The following is a 16,917-nucleotide window of genomic DNA, read 5'->3' as shown; positions in this document are numbered from 1 at the left end:
CAAAATCACGTTCTGTGCAAACAGCCTCTAATTCTGTTATGATCAATAGAAAATGATCAATACACAAATGTCACTTTTCAATAGGGGTGTAAAAGGTCTGAAATAGTTTGTGATTTATTTGATTTGATTCATTCGGACAGTTCACTCATGCACTGAATTGTTTGCAGCGGTTCCTCACATCAAAATACATTTTAAGACAGCTCTTTCTTGCGCATGCAGTTTGTAAGTGACTCACTGAGTGCAGGTAAAGTCAAAATATGATTATTATTATTATTATTATATTCATATATCCATAACAGTATTCTATAACACAACAACAAAAAGAGTTCCACAATATGGGGACAGTTATATATGCTCTGGTAAAGCATGGTGCTGGGTTCAATTCCTATGATGCATGAACTTATAAACGAATACCTTGACTGTAAGTTGCTTTGGAAAAACTTAGCGCTTATGAAACACTAGAAATGCCTTTGCTTTTCAATAAAAGGTTTTGTGATTAAGGCTCCATCTATAATGATTTTACTAATTTTCTATAGAAAGTAGGCATGTTTATACTAGAAATAACAACAATTAAGACAGAATAAGTGACAAAAGAAGTGAAACCAAAAATATTCCTCTGGATTGATTGTCAGAACTAATAGTCAGGGAGAGACTCTATAACAACAGGTAAAATCCAAGAAAACAGCAAAACAGCAGATTTATGGTCAGAGAAACAGACCAATTTCACAATTCGATTCGATTTCGATTCACAGGCTTGCAATTCGTTTCAATTCCGGTAACGATTCAAATCGATTCGATATTGATTCATTTGGATGTATATCAGGTACAGTACATGTCCATTTTTCTGAAGAAAAAACATATCTCTTAAATCTCAAAAGCTGTAAATAATAGAGGGAACCCTGTCAGTTGGTACATACTATAATATTAGGGGATACATTTACAAATAATTTGTGTACAAACATTTAAATTACACATAAGGCAGCTTTTAAAGATTATAAAGTTATAATATAATGTATAATAAATAATATGGCTGTCATAAACATAAACTTGTTTTCATGATGGATTTATTAAATAATAGATGAAATATTGGAGAACAGGTGGAGTAAAAATATAATGAATATGTAATATAGTATATATCTACTAGCAAAATGCCCCTCTCTATAGTTAATTTTTCTAGAAGCTATCATCACTGAATGGCTTTGACATATTTTTTGCAAGCTGTTTTATTGATTAAAATCGAGAAATTGCTTCTTTTTTTCCCCCAGCCCTATGATGGACAGTTTGCAAATACTGTATATAATATAATTTAATGATAGCAAATATGATGCACAAAACTAGCTGAAATACCATGTTTAACTGTTTAGTAAATTCGCCCCACTGTTTAGCTACTGCACATGGACGTTAATTCCCATGTATACACACACAAAACACTAGAAAGATTATCCATGGTCATGAAAAACACACCAGACAGAGCTGTGGATTTTCTCAAGCAGACCGCATTGTTTGGTTTTCTGCACGCTCTAGCCAAGCCCAGTAACCAAGAAACCCCAGCGCAGCCCCCCTCACTGTCCCGCCCCACCCCCTTCATCATAAGCCCTGAATGAGAGCAGCTGAACGCTGACATCACAGCTGCCCTTCCCTCCTTCTTTGACCGCTTCTCGCTGTCTCTCCCTCTCTCTTCATGCTCTCGAGATTATTATGCTTACTCTAAAGCCCAGTAGAAATTTTAAAAGCCTTTAGCTGCAGCATTTCAGAGTCTGTGTCTGTCATTACAGTCCATTTCCTGTGGGCAGACTTGAGAAAAAGTGCCATTATTGAACTGTAAACATGTTACTTTTTGTACCTTATAGTCACTGAGATATTAGCCTTGTGAAAGTTAGTCCCAGTCTCACCATGAGGATGGGTAGATGATGACAACATTTGTCTGAACTAGCATTTACTGGAGATAAGAGCAGACCAAAGTCAGTCACACTTCGTCAGAAGTCCAAACCACTGATTGTGCAAAATGCAATATTAAAGGTACAATATGTAACTTTTGGCCCTCTAGCAGTTAAAACAAAACTGCATGCATTTTGCGGAAGAACATTGTTTTGGTTGTGCTTCGGCTGTGCGTGACTGTGCAGATGAATATGGTTATCGTACTGGTCATTAAAGGGTTAGTTCACCCAAAAATGAAAATTCTGTCAGTAATTACTCACCCTCATGTTGTTCCAACCCCGTAAGACCTTCGTTCATCTTCGGAACACAAATTAAGATACTTTTGATTAAATCTGAGAGCTGGATCACTCCTCCATAGGCTTCTAAGGCATTATAACTTGCTGGCCCAGAAAATGTATTAAAGGCATCGTTAATATAGTCCAAGTGACTCCAGTGGCTCAATCTTAAGTTTATAAAGCGACGATTATACTTTTTGTGCGCAAAAAAACACACAAATAACGACTTTATTCCACTATTCATTTCCTTCTCTCTGGGCCTCGAGTGAATTCACGTAGTATAACTGCGCAGCGCATCTGTGTTGTACGTCACACGTAGGCTCACTATTGGCCGACGCTGGTCATGTGTGTGATGCATATGACGTACAACCCAGAAGAATTACTACGTGAAAAAACTCGAGGCCTAGAGAGAAGGAAATGAATAGTGGAATAAAGTCGTTATTTTTGTTTTTTTTTGCGCACAAAAAGTATTCTCGTCGCTTTATAAACTTAAGATTGAGCCACTGGAGTCACTTGGACTATATTAACGATGCCTTTAATACATTTTCTGGGCCAGCAAGTTATAATGCCTTAGAAGCCTATGGAGGAGTGATCCAGCTCTCAGATTTAATCAAAAATATATTAATTTGTGTTCTGAAGATGAACGAAGGTCTTACGGGGTTGGAACAACATGAGGGTGAGTAATTACTGACAGAATTTTCATTTTTGGGTGAACTAACCCTTTAAGAGTTTATAACTAGGCTTAAGAGATATAAAAAGTTTAGATGGAGAGGATCTCAAGCTGACTAGCTGAAGACGTTACTGTAGAGATACCCCTACATGGTACTTCCTTGAAACTAAATTCCAGGTCCAGCACAGCGCTACAACAACCAAAATGAAATGACCCTTCACAATAAGGGGCTTTTGCACCAGAGGAAACCTTTTCATAATTCCTAGAACTATTGGCAGAAGCGCCCGGATGTCGGCGTGTTCATACCGCAGGAACTAGGAATAATTTTAGTTCTAGGAACTCTTTTGGAGGAACTAATTTAGCAACTTTGAGGGGACCAAGCTAAACATGATTGTTTATTTCTGCTCAGCTAGCAACACTGGACATCAACCACACGGCATAAGCTAATAACTTTTCATATAGGCCTATACGATCTACTTTCTATGTATAACAGTTATCGGGGAACCACTCCGGTGGTTAGTTCCTAGAACTATCCGGTGCGAAAGCCCCTATAGATAATGCTTTACAATGAACTGTAAGAGAGATACATATGGCAATTTATCTGTTCACTAAAATACCTTACTCACCTGTTGAGTAGTAAAAACCGGCATCTATGTATCACTTTTACAACATTTCAAATCCCTCAGTTCTCCAAAAAGCCAAGCCAATGGGAAAAGGATTGATGATAAATTGACACATTATTTAATTTTTTAACAATACAAAAGTTACACAGTGTAACTTTAAGTGCATGTACTATTAAGAAACTGTTTAAGTTAATAATGTTGCTTAGCATGTGTAATATAAACTTGTGTCAATAAGCCATATAATGCGATACTCTTGTCTAATCCTTCTAACACTGTGTTAATAGCTTAATGACCCCCCGCAGCCAAAATCACCATGAACAGTCTGGATCAGATACTCTGAAAACTCTGAATATAGTGTGTATATTCACACCCTCACAAATCCAGTCTGAACAAAAAAGTTTTTTTTTATGAGTTTAGTGTGAATTTCCACAATAAATTTGATATTATTAATATTAATCTCTAGCTCATTTAGCCAATCAAAATAGTTATATTATGCTATAGCCTATACAAATAAATGAACGCAGTAAACTTAAATAAGTATAAATAAGTTTAAGTTTATAAAAAAAAAAACACATTACAATCTAACCACCTTTTATATATCTGGATATTATAATTACATTACATTTTTATCTCTAGAATCATATTTCCTTATGTATTCCTCCAATTAGGGATAGGCAAGGAACAGAACAACCAACTTAAATAGACATAAGAACAGACAAGAAACTAAACAGGGAGTATATATATATATATATATATATATATATATATATATATATATATATATATATATATATATATATATATATATATATATATATATACAGAGACTAAATGAGTGAGTTAACAGGGGTAGGTGGACACAATAGGTTGCTACTTGCTAGGGTAAAAAACAACTAGAACTAGGTCACACACTAGGAAACTAGGTCAACTAAGGAAGACAGGAACTGGGAACACAAAAACTAAACCAAAACAGAACAGAACATAAACCTGACAATTAGTTTTGTGATCCCACCCTCTTCCACGATTTCACAATAGTGATGGGTCAATCATTTTGTGTTGACCGACCGTGCATGCACAACATCTCATAGGTTCTTTACCGGAAACAGAAAAGATTAGTTCATGTCTCAAGTCTGAGTTGTTCGTTGTTTTGTCACGTGACGTGACGGCCATATTGGATACAGAAATTAGTTAAAGGGGTCTTATAATGCCATTTTTGTACAAGCTAATATGATTCTTTAGGGTCTAAATTAAAAGTTTGTAATATACTTTAATAAAAAATTCTCAGTAGTATTGTAAGAAAACACTCATTTTACCTGGTCAAAAACAGCTCTGTTTTCAGCACGCCGTTTAAGTGCATGTGTCTTTAAATGATAATGAGCTTTGCTCACCCCGCCCCTCTGTTCTGTGGGGCGTTTTGACACAACAACACACATGGAGTGTTGCCTTGACAACAGTTGAGGGTATATTTTGGAGAAAGAATGGCAGAGGGAGTCTCTGAGAACACATCTGTACAACCGTATCAATTTGAACCGGAGTCGGACCCAGAACAAAATGACGGCCCCGAAGAAGTTTGACAATTAAGGCTCGAACAGGACGTTTCTGAATGGTTGGTTAACGTAATGTCACTTTGATCTATCTTTGTGTGTACTGGCAGGGTAGAGTAGTAGATACGAACGCTATGTGTTTACTAATGTATACGTTAGTTCATTGACAAATTGATGTTAAAGCTAATGGTCATGAAAAAATTTTTTTTGGTAAATGTAGGCTTGTCCGTGATGCGTAACGTTATCTATGCAGTGTTAGGTACAACTGTCAGGGCTGAAGCACTGACATGAGGTCACGGCAGGAATGTTTCTAACAGTAGTTGAAGGACATCTAAGATTTTTGTGTTACCATTCATCTTCATGCAGTTATAACTGCGTTTTTGACATTACTTCTTAATCAGTAACAGACACCGTTATAAACCATCTACAAAAGTAAGCTTAGTGTAGTATTACCAAGTTAACTTTAACACCTGCGTTCACAAGTTGTAATAACACAATAACCACAACGCGTTGTTCATTATAAACGTGGGATTATGAATTATATTGAGAACGCCATACACAGAAAACATGCCGTAATGTACCCTGGGTGTAAACCTTAGCCACATTCATCGTGAAGCGTGCAAGCGATTTGCAAAGATTAATATAAAGGTTAATAAAACATTACACTCACTTCAGTTATTCTGAAGGTGCAGCAGGAACACGAATAGTTGGTACCGATCCTTTTTTCAGGAGCAGCTTCTTAGCAAAACCAGCTTTATACTGACCCTCGTTTATAAAGCAGTCTGGTGTGAAATGATTGCATTGACGACATGAAAGCATTGACGTTGATCGTGGGGAATATTCCCTTCGAAAACAAAACTCAGCCACTGCGTCTTCAGCGGTTCGGATTTAGGAACATCAAAATGACTGCTGTGTTCCTTATTACACCCAAGAACAGAACACCACAATCGTTTAGACGCCATTCTGCTCCAGCGTATCAACAATGGCGGACTATGATTGACAGCTCGCTCTTGAGCGAGGGCGGGTCTGTGTTGAAACGCTGCTGTCGATCAACAATCGTGGGAGGGGCGTCCGACCGTGTGACGTCACACGGTTGAACGGCTTGATTTGCGACAGGGGAAAACATATAAGAAATTTTTTTTTAAAAGGACTATGTGTAGCTTTTTAGGTATTTTATTATCTAAAATCAATATTTTTATTCATAAATATGCCCTCAATGGTGTACAAATACCTATGCCAATGATCAGACTAATCCTCACAAACGAAGAATTTATTATCTTTATATATATAGGACGGGTAGCAGAGAGGGACAAAAAGTACTAGGCCAACGCGTTTCCACAACGCGTTTTCGTTCAAAACCAGCGTCACGTGACTGAAGCCAGCAGAAGCGGAGGCGCAGAGCAGTGAGAGGCGTCACTGCCCCGGCAAGTTTAAAAGGATGCACACTGCACGGTTATTTATACACCGTTCATTCATACATGCTGAGTCACAGGATAAGGAGTCCTTGTCATCGAAAAAGTCAAAAATAAACCGTAAAAGGAAACGTGACCGGAGATTACAAAAACAAGGGTTAATGTCGGGATAGCTAATGCAGGAGAAAGCTTTCAAAAGAGACCCTGAATTTGCCTGCTTTCTTCTTTTAGACAGGTAAGTCAATGTTACGGTCTTAATTACAAGCTTTTTTTTTCATTGCTTGGTTGTGTACTTTATTATATAGACAGTAGAACATTTATAGTTAAAAGTTAAACAGGCTCTTTGATGAATAGCAGCTATTGAGTAAAGTAACGTTAGAGAAGGCTCTGATGATGATGATGATGATATCTAACAATGAACGTACTTCAAAAAATATAACGAGTAAAGAAGACATTAGGCCTACTACTAATTACCATAGTTAATGTTTTTCACAGTAACTGTAACATTCTTTTTTTCGTTGTTTCAAGTTTCAGTTTGTTTTAAATAACAAACCTGTTCACCCGAAGAAAAACTCGAAGTGCTATTATAAGACATCCTGTCATAGCTTTTTGGTACATAATGGCTACCGTGGAGAGCATTATTCGTTTGAATGCAAAATACAATTTCACCACTAGATGGGAGAAATTCCTACACACAGTCCCTTTAAAAAACACTGGATGGATTTTTATCATTTTATGATGGTTGTGTACAGGCACTGCCAACACACATTTCAGTCCAATCAACTTGTAAAAGTGCAACTTGTAAAAGTGCATACCATTATATGACCCCTTTAATATTCCCATTTCCCAACCTTACGTACAGACAAGTACGTAGTTAGTTAGTTAGTTAGTAGTTACGTGCATTTCTCGTCTCAAACATCTTATAATTTATACAATTGTGAATTTCTGTCATGATGGTTCTTTTCCATAACTTGTGATGAACGAATGACTCCCAAAGAGACTCGAGAGGTGAACTAATTATTTCGGTTTCCGGTACAGACTGCATTGCTTCAGCCTATAGGGATTAGGGCTGGGAATCGAGGTCGATACTTTTTAGGCATGACCAAACTGCCTCGATACCATAGAGTATCAAAAAATGGCTTGTCATTCAGTACCAAATTTCGATAGCTAAGGGGTTAATATCGTCAATATCAGTGAGCCAATAATCATACAGCATGATTGGCTGTGGTGAGGCATCAAGGAAAAACACTAGTTCACGCCGAATATGCCCAGAGACGTTGCTCACATGTGAGGCTGTAGTGTGAAAGTGTCCCAACCCCCATTGATGGAAAAGATGTGGAAAAGATAAAAAGTGTGGATACATTTCACAAGGCATGATGCCAACAGCGAGCGATGCAATATTTGCGACAAGATAATTGCTGCCAAGACCGGCAACATGACCAATCTGATGAAACACTTGACAGTGCACGGTATAACTGTCAAATAAACCGAAACTCAGCGTATAGACTACTTGCCTCACAGACATGAGAAATAGGCATTTAGAAAGCTTGAAATATCTACTTTTAAACTAAATAATTTGAATCGAAAACAAATACTCTCTGATTATGTGATCCAAATGAATGGTGCATTTATAGGCGTGTGCACATTCACAATACTATGGGATATAACGCCAATGTCATATTTGCAGCCAACACAAGCCGCGTTTCCATTACCCTTCAAATTGAGTAAACTGAAATTGCGATTTGAAAATATGCCCAATGAAAACTTGTCATTTTCGCATATCATATATCACAAAGTTTTCACGCTTGCCTGAGGTTGTTTTTCAGGCAATTCATGTGCCCCGAAATCGCAAGATGTCGAGGAAAACATTCCACTGTAATTTAAATAAATTAGATACATATAATTTGGTAGTAAAAACATAAAGTGTTGCACATTTTATTAGTGCAAAGATGAGTATGGTATGTGTAGGCCTATTTTGTACAACATTTGCAGCTGTTTTTATCACTTAATTAGAAGCACCACAATTTTAAATTTGTGTCTTCTGTTAGTTATATATCAACTACTGAACAGACAGACAGACAGTGTCTAAAATGCAAAGTATTGAAAATATAATAAATAAAAGCTCTGTAAACACCTGCACCTACACTTCAGTCGCATAACATCGGTTAATGGAAATGCCGTCATTTCGCAAGTTTTGCGCAAATCTGTTATGGAAACACGGCTACTAACGTATTTTTTTCCCGACACATTCATAATCATTAAGCTACTTTTGCCAGTGATTTGCGCAAGATTTATGTGCATATATTCAGCCCCCCAGTGGCCTATATGAGTCTTTTAGTCTGTAAACCGTCAAGAAACTGAAAAAAATCAAACAAATTTTTTTTAGGTAACATGTAATGTAATCTTGTTAAAATGAATTTCATAAAACTGGTATCGAAAAAAGTATAGTTCAGGAACCAGGTATCAAATTCAAGGTATTGGTATTATCGGTATCGATATCGGAATTTTTGAACAATACCCAGTCCTAATGAGGATGTGACGTGACAAAAGAAGGGCTGGAACGATGCATCTACATAGATTAGGCTAGTCATTCTGTGTGGAATGCGTCGATTCGTGGCACAGTTTATTTTCCCCAATGATGCCGTCTCCTAGGCATGCTAAAAATCAGCAGTAATTACAAAAATATAGAGCCCGACAAAGTGTGGGAATTTTTTAAACAAAGACTGAATAAAACTGAAATGGCATACCACAGCAGCATAACTTCTATGCAAGAGCATCTGAAAAGAAAATATCCCGGGGCTCTCCAATCTCAATACAACGAGAGAGCAGCGTAAGTATTTGGACTATTACAGTGAATTATTACACAGTACTAGAATACGGTTGTCAATCCAATATTTTGTGCTTAATACAGCTTAATTCATAAAGCATTCTGTTTTTACGAGCTGCTGTAAAAAGTGGCTCAAATGTGCTCTCTGCAACCGTTTACAAAGCATTTAGGTCTAATGCTGTTGTTGGTTATTTTAAATAGTTAATGGATGAACTTCTATTGGACTAATTTTTCAATCACGCACTGTCAATAGTAAAACTTCACGGTTTTATGGACACTGCCAGCAGTTATTCAACATATTCAAGCAGCTACTTTAATCTCCTTTTATTAACTAACATATCAGGATTCACACCTGTAAGCAACTGATGCTGTAAATCCCAAAAAGAGACTGTGTGAACAGCCATAGTAAACAACTTTCCTAAGTAGACCTACACTGCATAAACCTTTACTTTTGTGATAAATAATATTAGTGGGGGGATAATCGATTATTTGATTAATTAAGAGAAAATCAATTGAAATCGATTGAAAAAAAAATCGTTGACCCAGTTTAATTAATAAATTTCTGATTCATGTGGCCTTGGCTGCATTATAGGCTAGTTTTATTATTTTATTATTATTTATTTAGTTCTTATTCTAAATGTGATCAACGTTTTAACATGAAACATTTCAATTATATTCTGCTGAAGTGAACGAAATGAAATGACTTGAAAAAAGATTTGTTAATTTTGCTGAACAAGACTCAAAGATCCTTCCTATCACTATTTCACACAGAATGTCAAGACTGTGATACTTTTTTTTTTTCAGGAATCTTTAATGAATAAAACAATTCTAAATAACATAAAAAATGGAAATCTTTTGTAACATTATAAATGTCTTTACTGTCACTTTTGATTAATGCAATGCATCCTTGCTAAATAAAAGTAGGCTATTCATTTCTTTCAAAACAAAATCTTACTGACCCCAAACCTTTGAACGGTAGTGTACATACTGAATATCAACTATATCCTGGCTTTACAGTGGCAGAGAGAGTTCATATAACACACAGTAAACTAAACCTTTAGCTCAAACTACACAAATATGTCTTTAGATGTCCCAGATAGCTGCAGAATAATGAGGACCAACACAACGAATATTGCAAGTACAGCTCTAGAGTACCTTCTACAGCAGACAGCACTGACCTCACCATACAGTGATTTATGATTTTCTGCTGAATGAATCTCATTTATGGTGTGCATTCTGTGCAAGCATAAATATTCAACAGCAGCTACAATGTGTAGTCATTGTGAAATACTCATCATTTCAAAGTGGCTATGTGGCTTAGGATAAAAACTAAATAAAAAAAATATATAGGTTTTGTACAATCTCCACAGGCTAATATTGAAAATAATTTCCATAACAGAATAAAGGTGGATATGCCTAAACTGAATATCATGGTTTTATTAGGCATTAGGTTTTAAGGGCCTTTAATATTTCTTTCTTAATTCCCAATTCTAAGATCTTTTCTCAGCAGGGATGGCGTTTAATCGGATTGAAACGCTGACTTACATTCCACACAAAAAACAAAAACAAAAAAAAAACAGTCTGGGTCTAATCTGCCTGGGACAGAGACCACCACCTAAATAATAGAGGACAGTAGAGCCCGTTTAGGACAATAGAGCCGAATAGATAGTCCATAATTTCCATAAATTTCACTTTCTGGCAATTAGTCAACATTAGCGAAGCCGCTCAGCAAGACAGCATGCGACTCTTTCCATTACCTGTGTCTAATTGAAGGATATTGCATGCAGCAGGCAATAAGCAATTTACCGCAGGACTGCAGAATACAATTAAAAGATCCTCGACACCAGGTCGTAAGAGAGTGCTTTCAGGACAGATATCCACGTTTTCAGACTTTTAAGAAACCTATGACATCTAAAGACCCAAAAGGAAGCAGTCACATGGATTTATTCCATTTAACTGGGTTGATTTTGCATGCTGAGCATTGCGTAAGCAGCATTTTACAGTGTTGTGTCTGGGGGGATGCCATGAGTCACAGAGCACTAACAGAAGTGATGCATCCGTGGTTCTTTATCCTTATATGTCTGGTTTGAACTGCAGACGTGGGCCGGATAGTTACTTCCTGTTACTTCCTTACACTGTTTGTACATCCATGAATAATGAACAAATTCAAACATCTTTTAACATGGCTTGCAGACACTGACTATGGATTTGTATTGCATGATAGATATATTTCACAGTTGGACTATGAGCAATGATCTTGCATAGTTTTATTGTTCTCTCTGTATAAATCTGTAAGATCAAAGTTCAAGGCCCAGTTTTTTAACATTTGAGTGTGTAATTCCAATGCTTTTAAAAGGGATAGCTGAACAGTTGAACAGATTTGATGTTCTCATGGAGGATGTTTAAAGAATCTTTTCACAGCTTCCTTCCTTACACAACAGTTCACAGTGTCCCTGTCTGTCAAGCTTAAAAAAGGGCAAAAGGGCACCGCATAAAATTGGTCCACGTGACGTGACTCATGTACTATATTTCAAGTCCTCTATCTAAAGCCATATGATAACTCAAGAGTTGCATCATTGAGTTGAACACAAGAACTGCATAAGTTCCATTTGAAAATCAATCATTCTGATTGTTGATCCAGTTCACAAATTGGACTGAAAAAAGAGTCAGTGAGTTCAAGAACCAGACCAGGGCTGCAAGTAGATAATTGAAAATATTGGCACCAAATGGTGTTTACGATCTACTTAAGTTTACAATTCTTCTGAAAAAACGCATCCCAGTCTGATTCATCAATGAATCGTTCAGTCTGAGTGATTTGTACGGTGGCCGAGAAGGGTCACAACACAAACAAACGCCACAACTGCATAGAAAACACCTCCAAATTCAGAAAACACATACAAACGCCACAACAACTACATATTCAGAAAACAACTTCGTCGATTTCACATCACGTACGCTGCAAATATTCACAGCACGAGCAAATAGGGAAACGAACTGCAAACTGCAAAGACACAACGGAAATGTTTCCAGGGGGGCCATAATCAGTGACGGCTACAAGAGGTTTTTGGAAGAATTTGGAGGTGTTTTCTGAATATGTAGTTGTTGTGGCGTTTGTTTGTGTTGTGACCCTTCTCGGCCACCGTAGATTTGTGACCTGAATCAACAGTTCAATGAAAAGAACCAATTCAAATAAATGATTCATTCACAAATATGAATAATCCAGTTTGAGTTCAAATCACCGACTCACCGATTCAGTTAAAATACTTTTATGGTGTTTTTTGGGGGGGATTGCCCCCAGAAATTTGGGTGTGATTGAAAGACACCCAATATGAGCTGTCATGTATGCAAAAAAGCTGTGTGAAGATTCTTCAAAACTATATTTTTGTCATGACATGTGACATGAGTAAATAGTGACTAAACTAAGAGTATTTGTCACATTAATCAAGAAAGATTAGAGAAAGCTGGTGTGAAAAAAAAGAGGTAACACAATCCATTTCTAATCAGTGTCACATAAACACCGAGTGGCTTTTTCTGACAATGATGATGTGTCAGCACATCATACAGCTCTTTTGGTTTCACCATCAGATGAACTAACAGTCAATGACCACAGGGAAAACAGAGGAGGTTGATATCATCAACTATGATCTCTATCCACACACAACCAAGAGTGGATCTCATCACAAACGAGGCAGTTCATGAATGTCTTATCACAGCTGATCCTGAATAACCAAACAGTGCTGTTATGAGGCATGAGGACATGGCTGTCCATTGAGAGATGCTTGGCTCCTGACTGTTCAGCCTAATGAAAGCCTTGTCTGCTGTGCCACACAGCTCCATGTGTCTTTAAAACCAGATGAATGAATCTGTCCATTACTTCTTATCAGTTACCCAATATCATTTACCCAAGGATTATTCAACGCCACATTGACTCATTAGTACACTGTAACAGACAGAAGGATGAAAACGAAGCCATTTGTCTTTATGGCATAGCTAAGATGCTGAGGCAAAGGCAAATTGCTGCAGAACAAGTTAAGCCACATTTTTCAAAGCAGTCATTAGTCACACTATGTAAACTTGTGTTACTGTCCACCAGCAGTTTGGTGTGGTCATCTGGACAGTGGACACTATCAGTGCATCTGCAGTAGTCTGGCATGATGAAATATGATTAAAATAATGGTCTGATATTTTTCCATTTATTATTAACTTTATTTATTTTCCATTAAATATGATATTGCATGATACAATAAATAGGATATACAAATGAATTTTTTTACTGACATTTATACTTTTCAACTAAATTGGTTATTTGTAATAGGATGTACAGTATGATGCATTAAATATGATATAATTTTAATTCATTTTATTTTTACTGATATTTACACTTTTCAACTAAATTTCTTATGCACTTTTTTTTAAACAGTCTTTGCGAGTAAAATAATAGAATTTATTATTTTAACAAATGATACTTTGTTAACGTAACAGTTCTTAATCTTAAGTGAGAATTGCATATAGCATTAAGAAGTAAACAGTAGGTCAAAATAAATGTGCAACTATTCAGATCACAAATTAAATGCGCATAAATATTATAGTCATGCATAGTGAAAATATATTCGATTTTTTTAACATATAGTTTTATTGTCCAATGATTATTTAGTTCTTATTCAGACCAAAAATAGAAATGAGACTAAGGAAAAATCAGTCAGATCAGATGTTACACGAATACCAGTCAATCTGAAAAAAAAAATTATTTTGCCAAAAAAGTCTGTTTACTTTGACTGTATATGGTAAGATGAAGGTAGAGAAACAAAGAAAGAGAAAAGAAAGAAGAAGAGAGACATATCCAATAAAATCAATCTCACACTACCTAGACAAATCTAGTCAGCATGATTGGATTCATTGTGATGCATGAGTGCACTTGTGTGTATCTGTGTAACAAGTTCTGCACACACGCGCACACACACACACACACGCACGCATGCACGCACGCACACACACACACACACACACAGAGAGAGAGAGTAATACACAAACTGCACATTTCTGCAAGGTCAAAATATTCCAGACCACCGGGCGCCGCCCAGCCCCCTGTCAACTCGATGGCAGAATGCAGAGTAAACTGTCACTCACACGAAGACATGATTCCCGCACATTGATTCACCTGGAACGGGTTGCTGTCTGTCTGTTTGCTTTGCTTAACATCAACCTGACAGCATCTGTCCAGCGAAAGCAAGGCCAACACCAAACCCTGTACAGACACTAAACATGACATGACAAGCTTCTCCACAGCTATGCTTCTGGTCGGATAAACAGCGACGGTGCATTTTATTTCGTTGCAATTATAACAATCAACGGCAGTAACATGTTATCTTCATCACATATGGGGTCTAACTAAGTCTAGTTATAGTGTAGCATCTCACTATCCAACTGGCTCAGGATTCGCCAGCATTTATAAAGCAAACAACGAAAGGTCACTGAATGTGCATTAACATCCTACTCAGAAAGCAGATTCTCATGATGGCACTGCAGGAAATCATTTCTACATGTCAGTGAAAATGCAGATAGATAATGCATTATCTGTATCTGGGTAAAAATGCTGATGTAAAGACTACACTTTCATCCTTCTTCTCAAACAGATAAAGACAGGAACAGCTGAGCATTAACTGTGCCAAAGCAGGCAACAGCTGTTATATTGAGCAGACAGGCTGGCAAAACTTTCTCAAGACTACTGTTTCTACTTCATTTGATCAGAATCCCACTTTATATACAGTAATTGTGTCTGGTTGCAAATGAGGGTACAACAAACAAGTGTAACGTCAGAGTTTTGGAAGTCTCGACTCCATGTAGTTTAACATTAAGTGGCTCCTTGGAAGCTGGAATCACACTTTCTAACTCTACTACTTTAAGGTATCTGATCTTATTATATTTGTGAATCAGGAATCAAAGTGTTTCAATTTGCCATTTCCTCTCATAATTTTGTATTTCGTTGAGGCATATCCATTTATTGCCGTACTTGTCAGACGACTGTGTAGTGAACAACAAGTCTTTCAGTATATGGACTACAAATCATTGTGATTGACTAGAGAAAGCATTAAATATCATTTTAATTGCTGCATGTATTAACAGAACATAGCAACCTGTGCAGCATAATTATACTGCCTTTGTCACCAACAAACCTGTCCATTTTAAAACAAACCCACTTGTGTCTTGAACTTCTTTCAGACCAAAGAAAAATATGTCTTAACATGTCTTTAACTCAAATTAATAAACTGCAAATTAACTGATGTATGGGACACTAAAAGGGATTCAATTTTGCCCAATTCTCAGAATTTCTCTGAAATTCATGTCATGCATGAGCAATTGTGTATGATGGAGGAAATTGTAAAAAACAAAAAAAACAATACACAAAACTAAAGCCATTAAGACACTGTTGAGGGAACACAAATGCTGCAGAGACAAGGGCCATTTACGGACTGTAAGACTGTAGTAAACTGTACTAAAGACTAGAATAGGTTACACCAAATGGAAAAATGATGTTCCAGTTTTCCTTGTGGAAACATTCAACTTTGTCATAATGGACATGTGTCAACAATATTCTTATTATTATGACTACAAATAAAATAAGCAAAATACATAATGTGTTTTTATTGATGTCCAGTAATTATTTAGTTCCCATTGTGTAAGAATAATAATTATAATAATAATAATTAAAAACAAGTTTCAGTTTTACAATTGTTTTGGGGCACTTAACACATTAAAATAATCATAATTAGTCATAGAAAAACCTATATTGTCAATCTCTACTAAAAACATGCAGTGTGATGTATTATGCATCACACAAGTCATATACAGCACCTAATTTGGATGATTCATCAGAAGGCCTTTATAAACTTTAAAAAAAGATGTACTTTGATTTGAGACAAGATGTCTATAGCCTACAGGGATGATCACAGCCTAAGGACACTAATAGCTATAAAAAGTGATAATAATATGTGATGGGATTCTACATGCACAAAACAATGGAATATGAAAACAATCAATTACTGTACAACTCGTTGACCTAAAGCACAGCCCCATGACATAAAGGGTAATCTACATCCTGCAGATATTTTAAGACTTCCTCAAAATCCCCGGAGATGGTGGACGTTGAAACACTTAACATTTACAAAGAACGGGCTGATTTCAGCAGTCACGCCAAAGAGATGCGTGTCTCCACTCCAGTATGTCAATGAATTATTCAGCATGTATCAACGCATTCACCGCAATGACAAAACGAGTCTAATTTGGGAAGAGGCGACGGTAAGAAACTAGTACACTCACGTGAAATTTGGACTGGATTTAGAGAGGAATCAGCATGAATAACGGGAGAAAGCGTTTTTCATTGTCAATGTCCGATAAATAATCCGTTTATTACGATTTTTATGAAAAACTGCAGTCCTTTTCTCCGAATGGGAGTCGGTAAGGAGGGGACAGTGAACTGAGATTGTGGGCGTGGGCGAATGCAAAAGATGTTCGCTAATTGGCCAGCATTGGAATGGGAGGAGCTATGATAGCCAATAAGAGTTAGTATTTTGGAATATGTAATTATTTAAAAATCATATCTGAAAAGGGGTGATTCACTGGTGGTGGGG

At 36.7% G+C, this 16,917-nt stretch overlaps 1 protein-coding gene across 1 annotated transcript in view; it reads right to left on the bottom strand.

Moving 5' to 3' along the window:
- Window positions 1–16,777, bottom strand: part of trim3a (tripartite motif containing 3a) — a 37,390-nt gene extending 20,613 nt beyond the window's left edge. The window contains exon 1 of the mRNA XM_081371347.1: window positions 16,607–16,777. The gene's annotated coding sequence lies outside the window, so the exon portion shown is untranslated. The remainder of the gene's footprint in view (window positions 1–16,606) is intronic.
- Between the last annotated feature and the right edge of the window lie 140 nt (window positions 16,778–16,917).

Source organism: Scardinius erythrophthalmus, assembly GCF_964197995.2.
Source record: "Scardinius erythrophthalmus genome assembly, chromosome: 7".
NCBI classification, from domain to species: Eukaryota; Metazoa; Chordata; class Actinopteri; order Cypriniformes; family Leuciscidae; genus Scardinius; species Scardinius erythrophthalmus.
This window is presented reverse-complemented; position numbering and strand designations above follow the sequence as displayed.